This window comes from Schistocerca serialis, chromosome 2 (genome assembly GCF_023864345.2).
Source record: "Schistocerca serialis cubense isolate TAMUIC-IGC-003099 chromosome 2, iqSchSeri2.2, whole genome shotgun sequence".
NCBI lineage: Eukaryota > Metazoa > Arthropoda > Insecta > Orthoptera > Acrididae > Schistocerca > Schistocerca serialis.
This window is the reverse complement of record NC_064639.1, coordinates 229,173,089-229,190,930: the sequence shown is the minus strand read 5'-3', so window position 1 is coordinate 229,190,930 and position 17,842 is coordinate 229,173,089.

Genomic DNA, 17,842 nt, shown 5'->3' with positions numbered 1-17,842 from the left:
GACCGGTTTCGACAGAGCTATGATTTCTTCATCAGATCTTATACTTTAAAACATTAAACTAATAGAGTAATATTTTAAACCATAAGATCCGATTATTCCAACATAGCTCTTTCGAAACCAGTCATCCAATAACATACTGTTTTAGTGACCTTAAAAGATCGCCCCATACTAATAATATCAGGAATGTATATCATTATACTTTGGTTTTTGTTTAGACCTCTAGGAAACAGCAGCGACTGAGAACTGATAGAGAGCGGCTCAGAACTGACAAGGAGACCTCAGGGAAAATTATGTTTTGTAATTTTTTATATTTAGGGTATGTTAAGGTCAGACGTCAGACATCAAAATGCCAAAGCAGGTCGAAGCAAATCTCAAACAACTTTCTGGAAAATAGACTTTGAAGAGTTAGAGTGTTTTTAACACCCTAATGTGAGATCCATTTTTTCTACAGGTGGTGTAGTTCTGTGGTAGAATGTGTGCATGGCCTGCGTTCGATGCCAGGCTCATGGAAATTATAAACGAGCAGTTACGTGAAGTGTAAAATACGGACTTGCTGGATAGTTTAGTTGGAGTCTCATTTAGTTCGTTATTTTTGACGATTATTTACGTTCATTTCGAAAACCTCCGCCATTTAAATATAAATTTGCCAAGTATATGCTGATTAACACATGCATAATTGTAATTTTTTGTGATAAATACGCTTCTTTTTACTAATTACATGTCGCATAGAAACGTCTAGTTTTCATTGCAAACACAAATTCTTAGTTGCTAGTTTTTTATAAAACATTTTTAATAACGATTGTTTAAATTAAAAATACATTACAAATTAATATTTTTCGTCTTTGTGATGTGTACGTTTCAAGGAAATGATCGTAGAACGTGGACCTAGGGATCTCTGACAAACTTTTTTTGTAACTCTACGTTTCCTATTCATGCGGCGGCACAGCTCACCTGAGCGACATGTTATAGCAACTACTAACGAAATAAATCAGTTTGGTACATGGAATTTGTCTATGTCAAATCCATACATCGTCGTAATTTACGGTATGTTAAAAAAAGAAGTGACAGATGCGAAAATAGCGAGGAAGCCAGACGCTGTTGTCAATATAATAAACATGAGAGAACGCGTTCGGAAGTTGGCTCGTCGCCACGGTACTTATTCATATAAACGAACACCGCATTATAGCTCGCGCACTAATTGAGGAAGTGATGACTACATTTGTCGAATCATAAATTCAAATTGCGCCGGTTGCAGGGAACACATAAAGTATGTCGTTGAAAGCGCGAGGACAAACAAAGCTTATTATGGCGCGATGAGGGAATATATTGCGGGGAATTAGCCGCTCTCGGCAGCGTCCCCATTACTGCTCTCGCTGCGTGTCGCGTGACAATGCGGCGGATCTCTCTGCTGCAGAGTCAGCGGTCGTGTTAGTGGCGTCATTAGACAATGGTACGAGCCGCCGGTCGGGAATCACGAACAACTGGCTGCCGGCGAGCGAAAGCCGAGACTCCTCTTTCCACATCGCTCGTAAAAGCTCTCGATCTAATGGCGCCAATTAACGTTCAAGTTCTGCAGTATCGTATCGATATACAGATATAAATACAGTTTTTGGAACTCTAGAAATTCAGTCTAATACCAAGCACTGAGTGGTTAGGTATTTAGCTTAGCGATTTTTATCCTCCACTTGTTCATACATGTACCCACCGATGGAAAATACACTACTGGCCATTAGAATTGCTACACCACAAAGATGACGTGATACAGACGCGAAATTTAACCGACAGATGCTGTGATATACAAATGATAACCTTTTCAAAGTATTCACACAAGGTTGGCGCCGGTGGCGACACCTACAACGTGCTGACATGAGGAAAGTTTCCAACCGATTTCTCATACTCAAAGAGCAGTTGACCGGCGTTACCTGGTGAAACGTTGTTGTGATGCCTAGTGTAAGGAGGAGAGATGGGTACCATCACGTTTCCGACTTTGATAAAGGTCGGATTGTAGCCTATCACGATTGCGGTTTATCGCATCACGTTGATCGAGATCCAATGACTGTTACCAGAATATGGAATAGGTGGGTTCACGAGGGTAATACGGAACGCCGTGCTGGATCCCAACGGCCTCGTATCACTAGCAGTCGAGATGACAGGCATCTTATCTGCATGGCTGTAACGGATCGTGCAGCCACGTCTCGATCCCTGAGTTAACAGATGGGGACGTTTGCAAGACAACAACCATCTGCACGAGCAGTTCGACGAAGTTTGCAGCAGCATGCACTATCAGCTCGGAGACCATGGCTGCGGTTACCCTTGACGCTGCATCACAGACAGGAGCGCCTGCGATGGTGTACTCAACGACGAACGTGGGTGCACGAATGGCAAAACGTCATTTTTTCGGATGAATCCAGGTTCTGTTTACAGTATCATGATGGTCGCATCCGTGTTTGGCGACATCGTTGTGAACGCACAATGGAAGCGTGAATTCGTCATCGCCATACTGGCGTATCACCTGGCGTGATGGTATGGGTTGCCATTGGTTGCACGTCTCTGTCACCTCTCGTTCGCATTGACGGCACTTTGAACAGTGGACTTTACATTTCAGATGTGTTACGACCCGTGGCTCTACCCTTCATTCGATCCCTGCGAAACCCTACATTTCAGCGGGATAATGCACGACCGCATGTTGCAGGTCCTGTACGGGCCTTTCTGGATACAGAAATTGTTTGACTGCTGCCCTGGCCAGCACATTCTCCAGATCTCTCACCAATTGAAAACGTCTGGTCAATGGTGGCCGAGCAACTGGCTCGTCACAATACGCCAGTCACTACTCTTGATGAACTGTGGTATCGTGTTGAAGCTGCATGGGCAGCTGTACCTGTACACGGCATCCAACCTCTCTTTGACTCAATGCCCAGGCGTATCATAGCCGATATTACGGCTAGAGTTGGTTGTTCTGGGTACTGATTTTTCAGGATCTATGCACCCCAATTTGCGTGAAAATGTAATCACATGGCAAGCCTAGTGTAATATATTTGTCCAATGAATACCCGTTTATCATCTGCATTTCTTCTTGGTGTAGCAATTTTAATGGCCAGTAGTGTAAATCTGAGAACCTGTTAGATAACTGCCAGTTTGGCTTTAGGATAGGTAAAGACATCACAGTGGCTGTTCTGACGTTGCGGTTGATAATGGAAGCATGACTGAAGAAAGATCAAGACACGTCAATAGGGTTTATCCTCCTGGAAAAATCGTTCGACAATGTAAAATTGTGCAAGATGTTCGAAATTCTCAGAAAAGTAGGGGTTCGTTACAGGGAAAGACATAATATACAGTATGTACAAGAGCCAAGAGGAAATAATGAGAGTGGACGACGAAGGACGAAGTGCTCGGATTAAAAAGGGTGTAAGATAGGGTTGTAGGCTTTCGCCCCTATTGTTCAGTCGGTAATTCGAAGAAGTAATGACGGAATTAAAAGTAAGATTCTGGAGCGTAATAAAAATTCCGTGTGAAAAGATATCAATGATATGATTCCCTATGACATTGCTATCCTCAGTGAAACAGAAGAGAAATCGCAGGTGCTGAACGGATTCAAAAATACACTGACTAACGAATATGGTTCAAATGGCTCTGAGCACTATGTACCTTAACATCTGAGTTCATGAGTCCCCTAAACTTAGAACTTCTTAACCCTAACTACCCTAAGGACATCACACACATTCATGCCCGAGGCAGGATTCGAACCTGCGACTGTAGCAGCAGCGCAGTTCCGGACTGAAGCGCTTAGAACCGCTCTGCCACAACGCCCGGCTAAGGAATATGGATTGAGAGTAAATCGAAGAAAGCCGAAAGTAATGAATTGTAGCAGAAATGACAACAGCGAGAAATTCAACATCTAGAGATCAGCGAGTAGATGAAGTTATGGAATTCTGCTACTTAGGCAGCAAAATAATCCATGACAGACGGAGCAGGGTGGACATAAAAGTCAGGCTACACTGGCAAAAAGGGAATTCCTGGCCAAGAGAAGTCTACTAGTATCATCATAGGCCTAATTTCAGGAGAAAATTCCGAGATTGGAGCACAGTATTGTATGGCAGCGAAACATGGACTTTTGGAAAACCGGACTACAAGAGAATCGAAGCATTTGAGGTGTTCTGTTACAGACGATTGCTGAAACTTTGGTGGACTGATAAGGTAACGAATGAGAATGGTCTCAGAATCGGCGAGGAAAGGAATGTATAGAAAGGAGAAGGGATAATATCATAGGACATCTGGTAAGACATCAGGAAATGACTTCCACGGTAATAGAGTGTGCTGTAGAGGGTAAAAACTGCAGAGGAAGATAGAGACTGGAATACGTACAGCAAGCAGTTGAGGAAGTCAGTTGCAAGTACTTCTCTGAGATGAAGGGTTGGCACAGCACAGAAATTCGTGGCGGGCAGCAGAGACTGGTGACCCAAATAGTGTCACACCAGTGCAAGTGGTGTTCTTTACTAATTTGGATCCCTGAACATGAAAATAATTTTCATTGGCCCTCTGTTTTTCCTGCTCAGCTTCTCCTCGTCTCAATCTACTGTGGGCAGTTTACTATTTACTGACGGGTGCCAAATCTGTGTTATATGGTATAATTTGTGGAAATGTGGGAACATTGCTAGTTTGTAGTCCGATGTAATGGAGGGGGAGAATTAACCTCAAAGCTTACATCAGTTACTGCCGCAGACATCAACCGCTGAGCGATTGTGAGATCTAGAATAAGGTTACTAGGCGCATTGTTGTGCGTGGTGTTGTTGCAGCGAAGCCGTGTTACGTGTGTGGAACTTACGTCATCAGTTCGGGACTTTGAAAAATACCAGAATTTGTGTGCTTATTTCGACGGGAAGCTTGGAGATCTGTACAAGTCATTTACTCCATACATTTTGTGTCATACATGCGCGAAGCAATTAAGGATTTGGGTTGAAGGTAAAATGAAATGTTTGAACTTCCCTATCCCCAAGGTATGGCGCGAACAGAAGACTGACGCCGATGATTGTTGTTTCAGTATGACGAGAACGGTGGGTTACAATGAAAGAGATTTAAGCAAAATCTTGTATCCAGCCTCTGGCACGTATGACTTGCTAGGAACATCATCAGACTGAGCGGCCCAGTGGCTCACATCGCTGCCACGAAAACAATACAAGTTATCCAAAGTTCATGAAAAACTGATATATTCAAGTGTATCATCACATATTTGTAAAAATGAAGTACTAACAAAATGACAATTTGGTTTTCAGAAAGGCTTTCCAACAGAAAATGCTATATATTCTTTCACTGATCAAATATTAAATGCAGTGAATAACCGAACATCACCCACTGGAATATTTTTTGATCTCTCAAAGGCTTTTGATTGTGTGAATCATGAAATTCTTCGAGTTAAGTTTAAGTATTGTGGTATGGGAGGGACAGTGCATAAATGGTTTAATTCATACTTAACTGGAAGAATGCAGAAGGTTGAAATTAACAGTACAGATTATCTACAAAAACCAGCAGAGTCGTCTAACTGGGAAGGTGTCGAGAATGATGTCCCACAGGGTTCAGTCTTGGGTCTCTTATTGTTCTCAATATAAATGACTTGCCTCTCTATATTTATGAAGATGCAAAGTTAGTTCTTTTTGCTGATCATACAAGTATAGTATTCACACACAAGAAACAAGGATCAACTGAGGAAATGGCAAATAATATCTTTCAGAAAATTATTAAGTTGTTCTCTGCAAATGGACTCTCACTAAATTTTGAGAAAACACAGTTTATGCAATTCTGTACAGTAAATGGCATAACACCATTGATAAATATAGACTATGAACGGAAGTCTATTGCTAAGGTAGAATACTCAAAATTTCTGGGTGTGTGCATTAATGAGAAACTGAATTGGAAGAAACACATCGATGATCTGCTAAAACGGTTATGGTCAGCTACTTACGCTATTAGGGTTATTGCAAATTTTGGTAATCAGTAAATTAGCCCACTATGCTTATTTTCATTCACTGCTTTTATATGGCATCATATTTTGAGGCAATTCGTCATTAAGAGAGAAAGTATTCATTGCACAAAAGTGTGTAATCAGAATAATAGCTGAAGCCCACCCACGATCACCTTGCAGACATCTGTTTAAGGAACTCGCGATATTCACAGTACCTTCGCAATACATATATTCTTTTATGAAATTTGTCGTTAACAACCCATCCCAATTCAAAACTAACAGCGAAGTGCATAGCTACAACACTAGAAGAGACGATGATATTCACTATTCTGTATTAATTCTCACTTTGGCACAAAAAGTGGTGAATTATGCTGCCACAAAAAATCTTTGGTCATTTGCCAAATAGTATTAAAAATCTGACAGATGGTCAACCAACATTTAAAAGCAAATTAAAAGAATTTCTGAATGACAACTCCTTCTACTCAGTAGATGAATTATTAGATATGTAGTAACTGTAAAAAAATTAGTTAATTTTTTTGTGTAAAGAAAACTTATGTTAAAGTGACACGTACCACATCATTACGAAACGTCGTATTCATGATCTATGGAACAAGGATTAATGTATGTATGTATGCGCCGCCTATCTGGTACGGATAGTGATATGTACCCATCTGAGACATTATACGAAACAAAACCTACGTACTTTTAAAAAAGATATTACTGGTAAGCAAATCACTGACATAATTCGTTTGCAAAGCGTAGTAGTAAAATACAACTGTTTTGCTTATCAGTGGCAAACTATACCATCAGCCTGACGGCCTGCCAATGTTGTAGTCCACTGGCAGGCATCTTGGCTGGATTTCTCATTAATTAGCTGGAAGAAAAATTCAGTAATTTTTCAGCTCCTGTTCTGCGTATTTGGTCATATCCTCGATACGCGAGGACATTCTGATAATATGCAATGGTCCCCGGGAGGGAACTGAGAATTAGATTGAAATTTCTAGCAGTCTTCATGAAAAAATTAGCTTCACTTATGAATTAGAAAATAGCGATCGTCAGCTTCAGTACTTGGACGTTAGTATCGCTAATGACGAGGACGGACTTGCTTTCGGTGTTTTTCGAAAACCAACTGATGCAGATAAGATTGTGCCCATTAGTTCAGTGCATCCTCATTCCCATAAAACCATTTTGCCTTTCAGCCTCTCATCGATCACATGACAATCGTAATGAGGAGCTGAATTTAATAAAAACCATATCAGTTAATAACGGCTGTGATCTCTCTTCAGTTGAGAAAATCTTCAAAGTTAAAACTGGCGATAAAGTGACCACTTCAGGCATCAGTGCTGTTTCTGACCGTACAGAATATAAAAAAGTTTTTTCGATTCCATTTTTAGGCTCTATTTCTTATTGAATTCGTCGTCTTCTACATAAAGAATATGGATGCAAAGTTACCTCTTCCACTAATAATAAGTTGCAAAAAAATCTTATTCACAGTCTTAAGTCAACAGTTGCTCCTATATACAGTCCAGGAGTTCGTAAAGTCACTTGTGATACGTATCCCGTTTATTATATAGGACAAAATAGAAGCTTTCAGCGTTAGATACAAAGAACATTTATTGGGAAAAAGAGATGCTAATGCACATAATTCTACTTTTGCTGATCATCTGTTAATTTACTATCACAGACCGAAAAGTATTGATGAAATACATAGGGAAAAGAAAGGTCATAGGCTCGACGTACTTGAAAAGTTAGAGATTTTCAAGCACATTTCTAAGAACGATGGCTTCATCCTCAATGAACAGTTACAATTACGTAATATTTTTTTCGGTGGCTTCCACCTACTATCCGCGGAAGTTTGCTTACTTTATTTTTTATATTGTTTTCCCGCTTCTAGTTCAGAAACATAGTTTTATTCTAATCTCACACATGTGTACTTATAAAGTTACATCCACGCAGATATTTTTTGGATTGTACAGCTGTTTGTGTAAATATTCTCTAGTATTCTGTGCTTTACGTAATGGGAATTTCTGTAAAGCGTAATAGATGGCTCTTAGTTACACTTCATTTTCTTAACTGCTTTGTATTTTCAAAAATACAGTAAGCTCTCTTCCTTTGTATTTCGTTTCTATAATTAACTATTTTTTAATTCAGTTATTTCTGCCAATGTGCGCATGTCACTGTCCGAGCCTGATAGGCGGCGCAAACTTGTATTGTTTGCGTGGCAGCATCGTAAGTTACTGCGCCGATCATTCTGATGTTGGCCGGCCGAAGTGGCCGCGCGGTTCTGGCGCTGCAGTCTGGAACCGCGAGACCGCTACGGTCGCAGGTTCGAATCCTGCCTCGGGCATGGATGTGTGTGATGTCCTTAGGTTAATTAGGTTTAACTAGTTCTAAGTTCTAGGGGACTAATGACCTCAGCAGTTGAGTCCCATAGTGCTCAGAGCCATTTGAACCATTCTGATGTTGTTCCTAGTAACGCATACGTGCCAAGGGCTGGAACATGTTTTATTTAAATTTTTGATTTGATAATGTCTGCTCTAAACTTTAACAATTGCCTTCTCGCAATATAACTTTACGTAAGTAACCTTTTTATGTCATGGCACTTGTCATCTTGGTTAATGTTTCTGTCAGACTTAATTTTCTATGTATTATTTTATAGGGTTTCTTAAAATTTCATTCTGATGATGACATCCTTAGAGGTGTCGAAATCTAGCTCAATGTACCAAACAATTATTTGCAACTGGACGGCTGAGTGATTCCTATGTTGAAACTTGCGTACGGCTGCTGAGAGACAGCTATGCTTAAAACTGTATTCCGGCTGTGGTGTGGATAGTAGCCCAAAAGCCCTCACTCAAACAAAACTTAACAGTTTGATGCAAGACAAAAGACCTTGGACTCTCTAAACACGAGCGTAACTTCTGGGATCACCTCTCAGCGAAAATAATCTCCTATTTGCTAACGGCACATCACATTCAGTGTACAAAAATTTTGAGAGAGATTTTAGAGAATACCGTTTTGAAAATGGTTCAGTGGTGTTCTGCAAAGACATCACCATGTAAGAACCTTCAACATCGCAGCGCGTCAGCAATCGTTGGTTAATATATTAAAAAACTAGAAACCAGCCTCGATTGCGAAAAAAGCACCTAGTGTTAACCTAGGTTTCGGCGTATATAACTACACCTTCTTCAGAACAATAAAACACACAAGTGCCTAACAAGACTTTTGTCAATGATTAAAAGAACACCATAGCTATACATTTATAAACGAAAAAAAGGAAAACACAAACAGTACATATGTACAAAGTCTAAACCGTTACTTAACTTAATGGTATAACCTCCACCTCACACCAGCCTATGTCCAATGGGCCGAAACCTAGGTTAACACTAGGTGCTTTTTTCGCAATCGAGGCGGGTTTCTAGTTTTTTAATACAATACCATGTTATTGACAAAAGTGGAAGTTCAAATGTATGACAGTAAGCAATAGAGGTTATTTATAGATCCTTCAAAGCGATGTTTGAAAGTAGTGTTACTGCATATTAGAAATGAGCTAGCAATTCCAATTGTGTATTCAGTAGACATATAAGAAACATACAGTACCATGAAAGCACTCCCTCAAAGTGTGAAGTATGAAGAACACCAGTGGCTTGTATGTGGTGACTTTAAAGTGACTGGCCTGCTTCTCTGCCAGCAAACCGGGTACTTTAAGATGCCTTGCTGTATGTGAGAATGGAAGAGTAGAGCACATCATGAGCATTGTAAATGGAGATAGAGGATAAAACTGAACACTCTCAATGAGAATTTGGTTAATCCAAATCACATTTAAAACTTTCTGGCTGATTAAAACTGTGCGCCTGACCGAGACTCGAAATCAGGACTTCTGTCTGTCTGGGGCATGCGTTCTACCGATTTTTTCAGTACTATTTTTTACCTGACCACTAAAACGAGTCGTGACGGGGAAGGCAGGAGGGCAAAGTGGGCAGAGATACCAACCCGAGGCCTGACCGCGACGTCGCCAGCTGCGACGGACGTGGCGGTAAAGGAATTAGGTCAAGATAACTACAGTGTTTTTTTTATTTTACTTTGTTTTTTGTATATTTAAATACGTATCGACGAGACGACTGGGTACCGACTGAGCTACCTAAGCACGTCTTCAGAGCCTCACTTCCGCCATTATCTCGTCGCCTACCACGCAAACTTCACAGAGTTCTCCTGCAAAACTTGCGGGAGTAGCACTCCTGGAAGAAAGGATATTGTGGAGACATGTCTTAGTCACATCCTAGCGGATGTTTCCAGTGTGCAATTTTCACTCTGCAGCGGAGTGTGCACTGATATGAAACATCTTGGCTGAGATAAAATCTGTGTTTCGGAACGAGACTTGAGCTCAGGACCTTCGCCAATCCCGGGCAGGTGCTCTACCAGCACACAGTTTTAATCTGCACCAAGAGGTTTCATATCAGTGCACACTCCGCTGCAGAGTGAAAATTTAATTCTGGAAACAACTCCCAGTTTGTGGCTAAGATCACGTCTCCGCAGTATCCTCTCTTCCAGAAGCGCTAGTCTTGCAAGTTTCGCAGGAGAGCTTTTGTGAAATTTGGTAAGTAGGAAAAGAAGTACTGGCGAAAGTAAAGCTCTGAGAACGGGTCGTAAGTCGTGCTTGGATAGCTCAGTCGGTAGAGCACTTGCCCGCGAAATCGAAGGTTCTCATTCGAGTCTCTGTCCGGCAAACAGTTTTAATCGGCCAGGAAATTTCACCTCAGCGCACACTCCACTTCAGAGTGAAAATTTATTTCATGTTCGTGTAAACGCTTCCCTGTTTCATTGGGTTAAGATCTGATGATGATGATGATGATAGCGATTATGACGACGACGATGGTGCAAAATCCTGCAGAGAAACAGGCTTCAGAATTGCGATCAGCGCAATCGAATTAGTCAGAAATACACATTTTCCTGCAAATCCGAGAGAAAAAGTCAAGACTTGTAGACCTGTGTAATCAACCTACTAAGCAGTATCGTCGTGATGTACGAGTATAAACACTAGTTATATGCACACGAAACACTATGAAAATGCGTAACTGAGAAACATTGACTGGATCACAATTTCTTTTGTCGACGACTGCTGGTTTCAGTCTGTCCTGCAGATTATCTTCAGGTCTAGGTAATAAAAGCAAAAAATGTAATATTACACACAATAACATCCAATAAAAAGGACCAAAAATAAAATCAAAGCATCGGCAAGCCCACACATGCAAGGCGCAATTTGTCAACAGTGGTATGAATGACGTACGACTAATGTATTTTATTTTCTACTTTCTAATACTTCGCGTATACTGAAATGTACTATGTTTACAGTTTTTTATATTTCTTCTTTTTTAATTTTATCAATTTTAATGAGGGAATGTATGCAACAAGTGTGGGGTAGGGTGCAGATGGATGGTAATTTCAATTGTCTCACATATGGAGGTGATGTAGTACTAGTAAGTGAATCAGAAAATGGACAACTACACACGGAAGATTGGGCAAATGTGAATCAAGACAAAACGGAGTTCATGCAATTACGAAGAAAACAAGAACAGGAAGAATTTCTTGAGATATATGAGATGACGTTCAGTACTTGGGATCCTGGTTTGCCAGTGACAACAGCATATGAATGGATATCAAGAAGAGAATATCAGTGGGAATGAAATGCCTGTTTCCGACAGGGAGAGGTTTAGCTCGGAATCAGTGTCAACGACCATTAAGATGATGATCAATAACACAGTGATACACCCAGAGGTCATTTAAGGTTCAGCAACCTGGAGCATGACTAAACGTTTGAAAGAAGAGTAATGGGGAAGATATGGGAGTCGAACTTAAATAAAGGAAAATGGAGGGAGAGGAAGAACGAGGAAATTACCTCCTGATGCAAAAATCAACAATCCTACAGCAGCTGAAGATCAGAGGAACCTAATGGGTAGGCCTTGTAGCCAATACTCCAGATAGAAGACCACCGAAGAAGGCACTTGAGGGGAAAGCAAGCACCAGACACCCGGTAGGATGAGAAAGGCAGCACTGGATGGACGACTTGTTAAAGGACCTGGCTGCCCAGGGGACTGAAGACGTCTGAAGAAACCAAGCACAAAACAGAAAGGAATATTGGCAGTTTGTGGAAGCACCGGATGGTCTGCAAGGCCTGTTATCACTTGATATGAAATAGAAAATTGTTTTTATTGTACAACGGAAGAATGTCCTTTATGCTTGAGTGTACTAGTCAGTGACTGTAGACCTCTCATGTGACTACACAATTTTTCCCCACTGAATTCTCCGTATTTTAACATTGGTTTTATGTATTTCGTACCACTGTTCACTAACTGCACCTTGCGGCGCCAGGTGTGTGTCAGTTTCATGATGCTTTGATGTTATTTGTCCTAGCTTTGGTGACATTGTACGCTTTCCTGTAGGGTATACTGAAACCAGTGGTCGTTTATAAAAGAAATTGTGATCTAGATGATGTTTTCCACTTATGACAATAACTCAGATTACTGATCATAAGACAAGCGTCAATTATAAAATATGTCAATAGGGTGACTTTGATTACTACCACAGGTCTCATGGAGGCACAGGTGAATATCGCCCACAGCATAATACTACCCACAACAATGGTCCCACCTCCAAGATTCCATAACGCGGCCCATATTTCGAGCAGCTTTTCTCTTGGATGAGATCGTATACGGACAGGACCACCGAATTGGTATAACAACAAAGGCGATTCATCCAACCAGGCGACACGTTTCCATTAACCAAATTAACCAACGATACATTCTCGATATTCCCGTTTCTACTAAAGCCGTAACTCACGATTTCGTTGGGTCAGCATGGGAACACGTATGAGTCGTCTGCAACGGAGTCCCATGCTGGACAATGTGCGCTCAACTGTGGGTTCCGAAAGAGTTTTGCCTGCATTAGTATTGCACTCTGTCACTAAACCTGTCATATATCACCATTTATCTTGCTTTAAACAGCGGGTATGCCTTCGACCTCTACGTTCTGTAATGAGGGATGCAAGTCCAACAGCTTGTAGCCCATTGACGGCTTCACCATTCTATAATCATTATCCACAGATGATCACGACAGCAGTATGCGAACGGCCGACCAGCTCTGCAATTTCCGAGATGCTCGTTTTCAGAATCAGACATAACAATCTGTACAAATTACGGCTTCCGTTTGTTCTCTTGTAAAAGAAGTAACGTAGAGACAGATGCGGTAGAAATTAAAATGACTGCCTGTCCTCCGATTCCCAATTAACAGGTAGATCAAATCTTACCAGCTAATCTTCTGCAGTCTTGACCGTGGCCGGCATCGGACTCACGTCTTCTAGCAGGGGCTCCTGATTAGTAATTTAAGAGTTATAGGAGGCATCAGGGGAATCCTACAGACCAGAAGGTGGATAGAGCTAGTGAAGTCTTACTTAAACACATGGAAATGCGAGGTAGCCTGTTACAATTAAAATACACATAAGAATAGCACAAACCTGACACTGAGAACGTCTAGCAGCCCAAGACAAAGTGAACATTTATGCAATATAAACGAGCGTTCTGTTAACTCGTCCTGCCCTTGATCAGAGAGAGAGCACTGAGAGATAAATTATAATGATCATATTAACAGAATCTTCCGTCGGTTCTTGGTAGAACAAAATTATATTATTATTAATTATAATGATTGTTAGCCACGACAATGAACAGACTGAAGGCCAGACAGGGACAGTACAAAAAACTATAATGCAGCCATGGTTAGCTTTATCGGGCCTACCGATCAATACGCAAACCGTTGCATTTCTTATGATTCATAAGCTAAACTTTCACAGCTGCCTTACCTTCAACGTGAAGCAGTACTAACCGGAGTTTTAAGGTCCGTGGCTGATACTGAGAACAGGATGCAAGCAAAAAGGCATATAAACTGCGGCAACTTCTACACTGCTGATCTCCCACGGACCTGCACCGATTAACCACTGCGAACAAAGGAGGACGAGAGGACCGTCAGTTTTATTACCGAGATTACCACAACACAGTAAGTGTACTTCGGCAGAAAGAGGAGCCCGTAGCCAACCTAACCAGAATGAAGGTCAATATTTATTCCCGCCCACAGGACTTTGTCTCACAGTTCCGAATGGTTCAAATGGCCCTGAGCACTATGGGACTGAGGTCATCAGTCCCCTAGACCTTAGAACTACTTAAACCTAATTAACCTAAGGGCATCACACACATCCATGCCGGAGGCAGGATTCGAACCTACGACCGTAGCAGTCGCGCGGTTCCAGACTGTAGCGCGTAGAACCGCTCGGCCACCCGGGCCGGCCACAGTTCCGAGGTTGGTTCCATGCAGTCGCGGCAATTTGGCGAAAAGGGAGGGACAGACTGAAGTTCCTCAGCCAATACGAAGCTGTCGTTTGGAATTCAAAGTAACGGCTCGAACAGCCTCTATGACTGTCCAACATAGTGCAAATTTCTGCAAGTAATTAGGCCTGGGTTCTGAAAATTACTCCACCCCCACGAGACAACTGTCCTCTACTTAGGTAAATCTACGATGCTGTCTGCCTGCCGGGAAAATTTGTTTGATATGGTGTCGTTGACGATTAATTTAATCTACTTTCCGAATATTATTCGGATTGACCTTTGTGGTGTATCAGATGATTCGTAATTTTGCGTGTGTTAGGAATCTGCGGTTAGAAAGGTAAAATGTATTTTTATTGTGACACTGTCTGTTTGTCACTCCTATCGCACACCTTGTGGTAGACTGGAGAAAAACTCTCTGTTCTACAAAACTGCTGTATGTCGAAGTCGCTTATGTCTGTGGGTTTCCCCATTTGCAGCCCGTTAGATCTCTAAACTGATTCCCCATGCATCTCTCCTCCGCTCCCACACTTTCCTTGCCGCTTTACGTGACCGCAGAGCCATCGTACTGCATTCAGTAAAGCGGTAGGTAGTGCTCATCATGTATTGGATAATCAGTGCTCTTTTGCAGCTGAAATATATTCTTCCATAAGGTAACTAAAAAAAAGGAATGAAATTCTCGTAATTTACATAAATCTCTCTTTTTGTGTGTGGAACGCGAATCGGATACTTTTCGTACTAAAGCCACCCACAAATGTGCGTCAGTTCCTTTGAGAAGTCGGCGGTGTCCTTAAATACATTTCGCAATTGCTCGTTACAAATTGGTCGTTTTTATCTCGGAATGGATGAGGCGAGCTGAATATTCCAAGCCAGTAATAATAACCCTCTCCGAGATTGCGCTTCCACAGTCTGTTCCGGACCTTTATAGCTGCAGAGGTAATTGCGCCGTTAGTCTCCGCAGGTATGGCAGATAAAGAGGAGCGCAGACCGTCACTGAGTCGATGGTGCGCCCGCGCCATAATAAAGCCTTCCGCCACTGCACACAGCGCCCTGCTATTATTATTCAGAGAGAGAGAGAGAGAGAGAGAGAGAGTGAGAGAGAGAGAGAGAGAGAGAGGGGGACGGAGGGAGGGAGGGGGTAGAGCACGTAGAGCCCCTACTGAGCTACTGCGTCCACGCACGGTCAGCCTTCTGCTTTTTAGCGTCGATTACGCGCGAGGCCTAGAGGGCGCTATTATGACGTCTGCGATAGCGGCACAGATTAGCGGATTTAATAAGCGCGGGCCAGGTGCTGCCTCTGCCGCTAGGCGGTAGGGATCCACTAATGGCCACTAATGCGGCGGCCAGCGGAATTTCGCCAGCTGCATTGCTCTAGCGCCATATTTTCCTGCCCGATGTTCTTTGGAATTGTGCAGTCATAACATTTACGGAAAACCCCCCTGCTCTCTCTCTCTCTCTCTCTCTCTCTCTCTCTCTCTCTCTATCCCCCACACCTAATGCTAAATACCGAATGGCCACGTTTTATCCCTAATGTTTAAGCTGCGTTGCTCATTCTGAACAGGATCACTCAGCAGCATTTGTGCAGCTGAAATGTAGGGTAAGCATGAAGTATTATGTCTGATTTTACAGTAATTCAGTTCTAAGCAACTAGGCTAGATACAGCTGCGCGGTTTGTAGCAAATTATAGGTAACTCACCACGCGACTACTACGGTCGTAGGTTCGAATCCTGCCTCGGGCATGGATGTGTGTGATGTCCTTAGGTTGGTTGAGTTTGGGTAGTTCTAAGTTCTAGGAGACTGATGACCACAGATGTTAAGTCCCATAGTGCTCAGAGCCATTTGAACCATAGGTAACTCAAAAACTTTCTATGTAAAAAAAATATATCGGCTCAACCACTTGTTTATAGTGTAAAACACTAAGATTGACGCGTTTCGGAAGTCAAGCTTCCATCATCAGAATAATAAAAAGTAAAAGAACCTGTTGTTGTTGTTGTTGTGGTCTTCAGTCCTGAGACTGGTTTGATGCAGCTACTCTATCCTGTACAAGCCTCTTCATCTCCCAGTACCTACCGCAACCTACATCCTTCTTAATCTGCTTAGTGTATTCATCTCTTGGTCTGCCTCTACGATTTTTACCCTCCACGCTGCCCTCCAATACTAAATTGGTGATCCCTTGATGCCTCAGAACATGTCCTACCAACCGATCCCTTCTTCTAGTCAAGTTGTGCCACAAACTTCTCTTCTCACCAACCCTATTCAATACTTCCTCATTAATTATGTGATCTACCCATCTAATCTTCAGCATTATTCTGTAGCACCACATTTCAAAAGCTTCTATTCTCGTCTTGTCGAAACTATTTATCGCCCATGTTTCACTTCCATACATGGCTACACCCCATACAAATACTTTCAGAAATGACTTCCTGACACTTAAATCTATACTCGATGTTAAAAAATTTCTCTTCTTCAGAAACGCTTTCCTCGCCATTGGCAGTCTACATTTTATATCCTCTCTACTTCGACCATCATCAGTTATTTTGCTCCCCAAATAGCAAAACTCCTTTACTACTTTAAGTGTCTCATTTCCTAATCTAATTCCCTCAGCATCACCTGACTTAATTCGACTACATTGCATTATCCTCGCTTTGCTTTTGTTGATGTTCATTTTATATCCTCCTTTCAAGACACTATCCATTCCGTTCAACTGCTCTTCCAAGTCCTTTGCTGTCTCTGTCAGAATTACAATGTCATCGGCGAACCTCAAAGTTTTTATTTCTTCTCCATGGATTTTAATACCTACTCCGAATTTTTCTTTTGTTTCCTTCACTGCTCGCTCAATATACAGATTGAATAACATCGGGGATAGGCTACAGCCCTGTCTCACTCCCTTCCCAACCACTGCTTCCCTTTCATGCCCCTCGATTCTTATAACTGCCATCTGGTTTCTGTACAAATTGTAAATAGCCTTTCGCTCTCTGTATTTTACCCTTGCCACCTTACTAGCTCTGCAGATGACGAAGAAATTGAAGAAATGTGTGATGAAATAAAAGAAATTATTCAGATAGTCAAGGGTGACGAAAATTTAATAGTCGTGGGTGACTGGAATTCAGTAGTAGGAAAAGGGAGAGAAGGAAACGTAATAGGTGAATATGGATTGGGGCTAAGAAATGAAACAGGAAGCCGCCTGGTAGAATTTTGCACAGAGCACAACTTAATCATAGCTAACACTTGGTTCAAGAATCATAAAAGAAGACTGTATACATGGAAAAGCCTGGAGATACTGACAGGTTTCAGATAGATGATCTAATGGTAAGAACTGGTAACTGTTAAAACTCGCTAAAGTGGAACATGCACCAGGCACAATAAAACTGATAATAAAAAAAATTAAAACGTCGTGGCTACTTCCCTTGTTGCAGCCGTGTTTTCCAAGGTGCATCTCCACATAGTCGTCGAAATATAAAAAAAAAACTTTAAAATGGTGTCGCCTATGGTGTTCAACATCTAACCACATGGCTCTCTC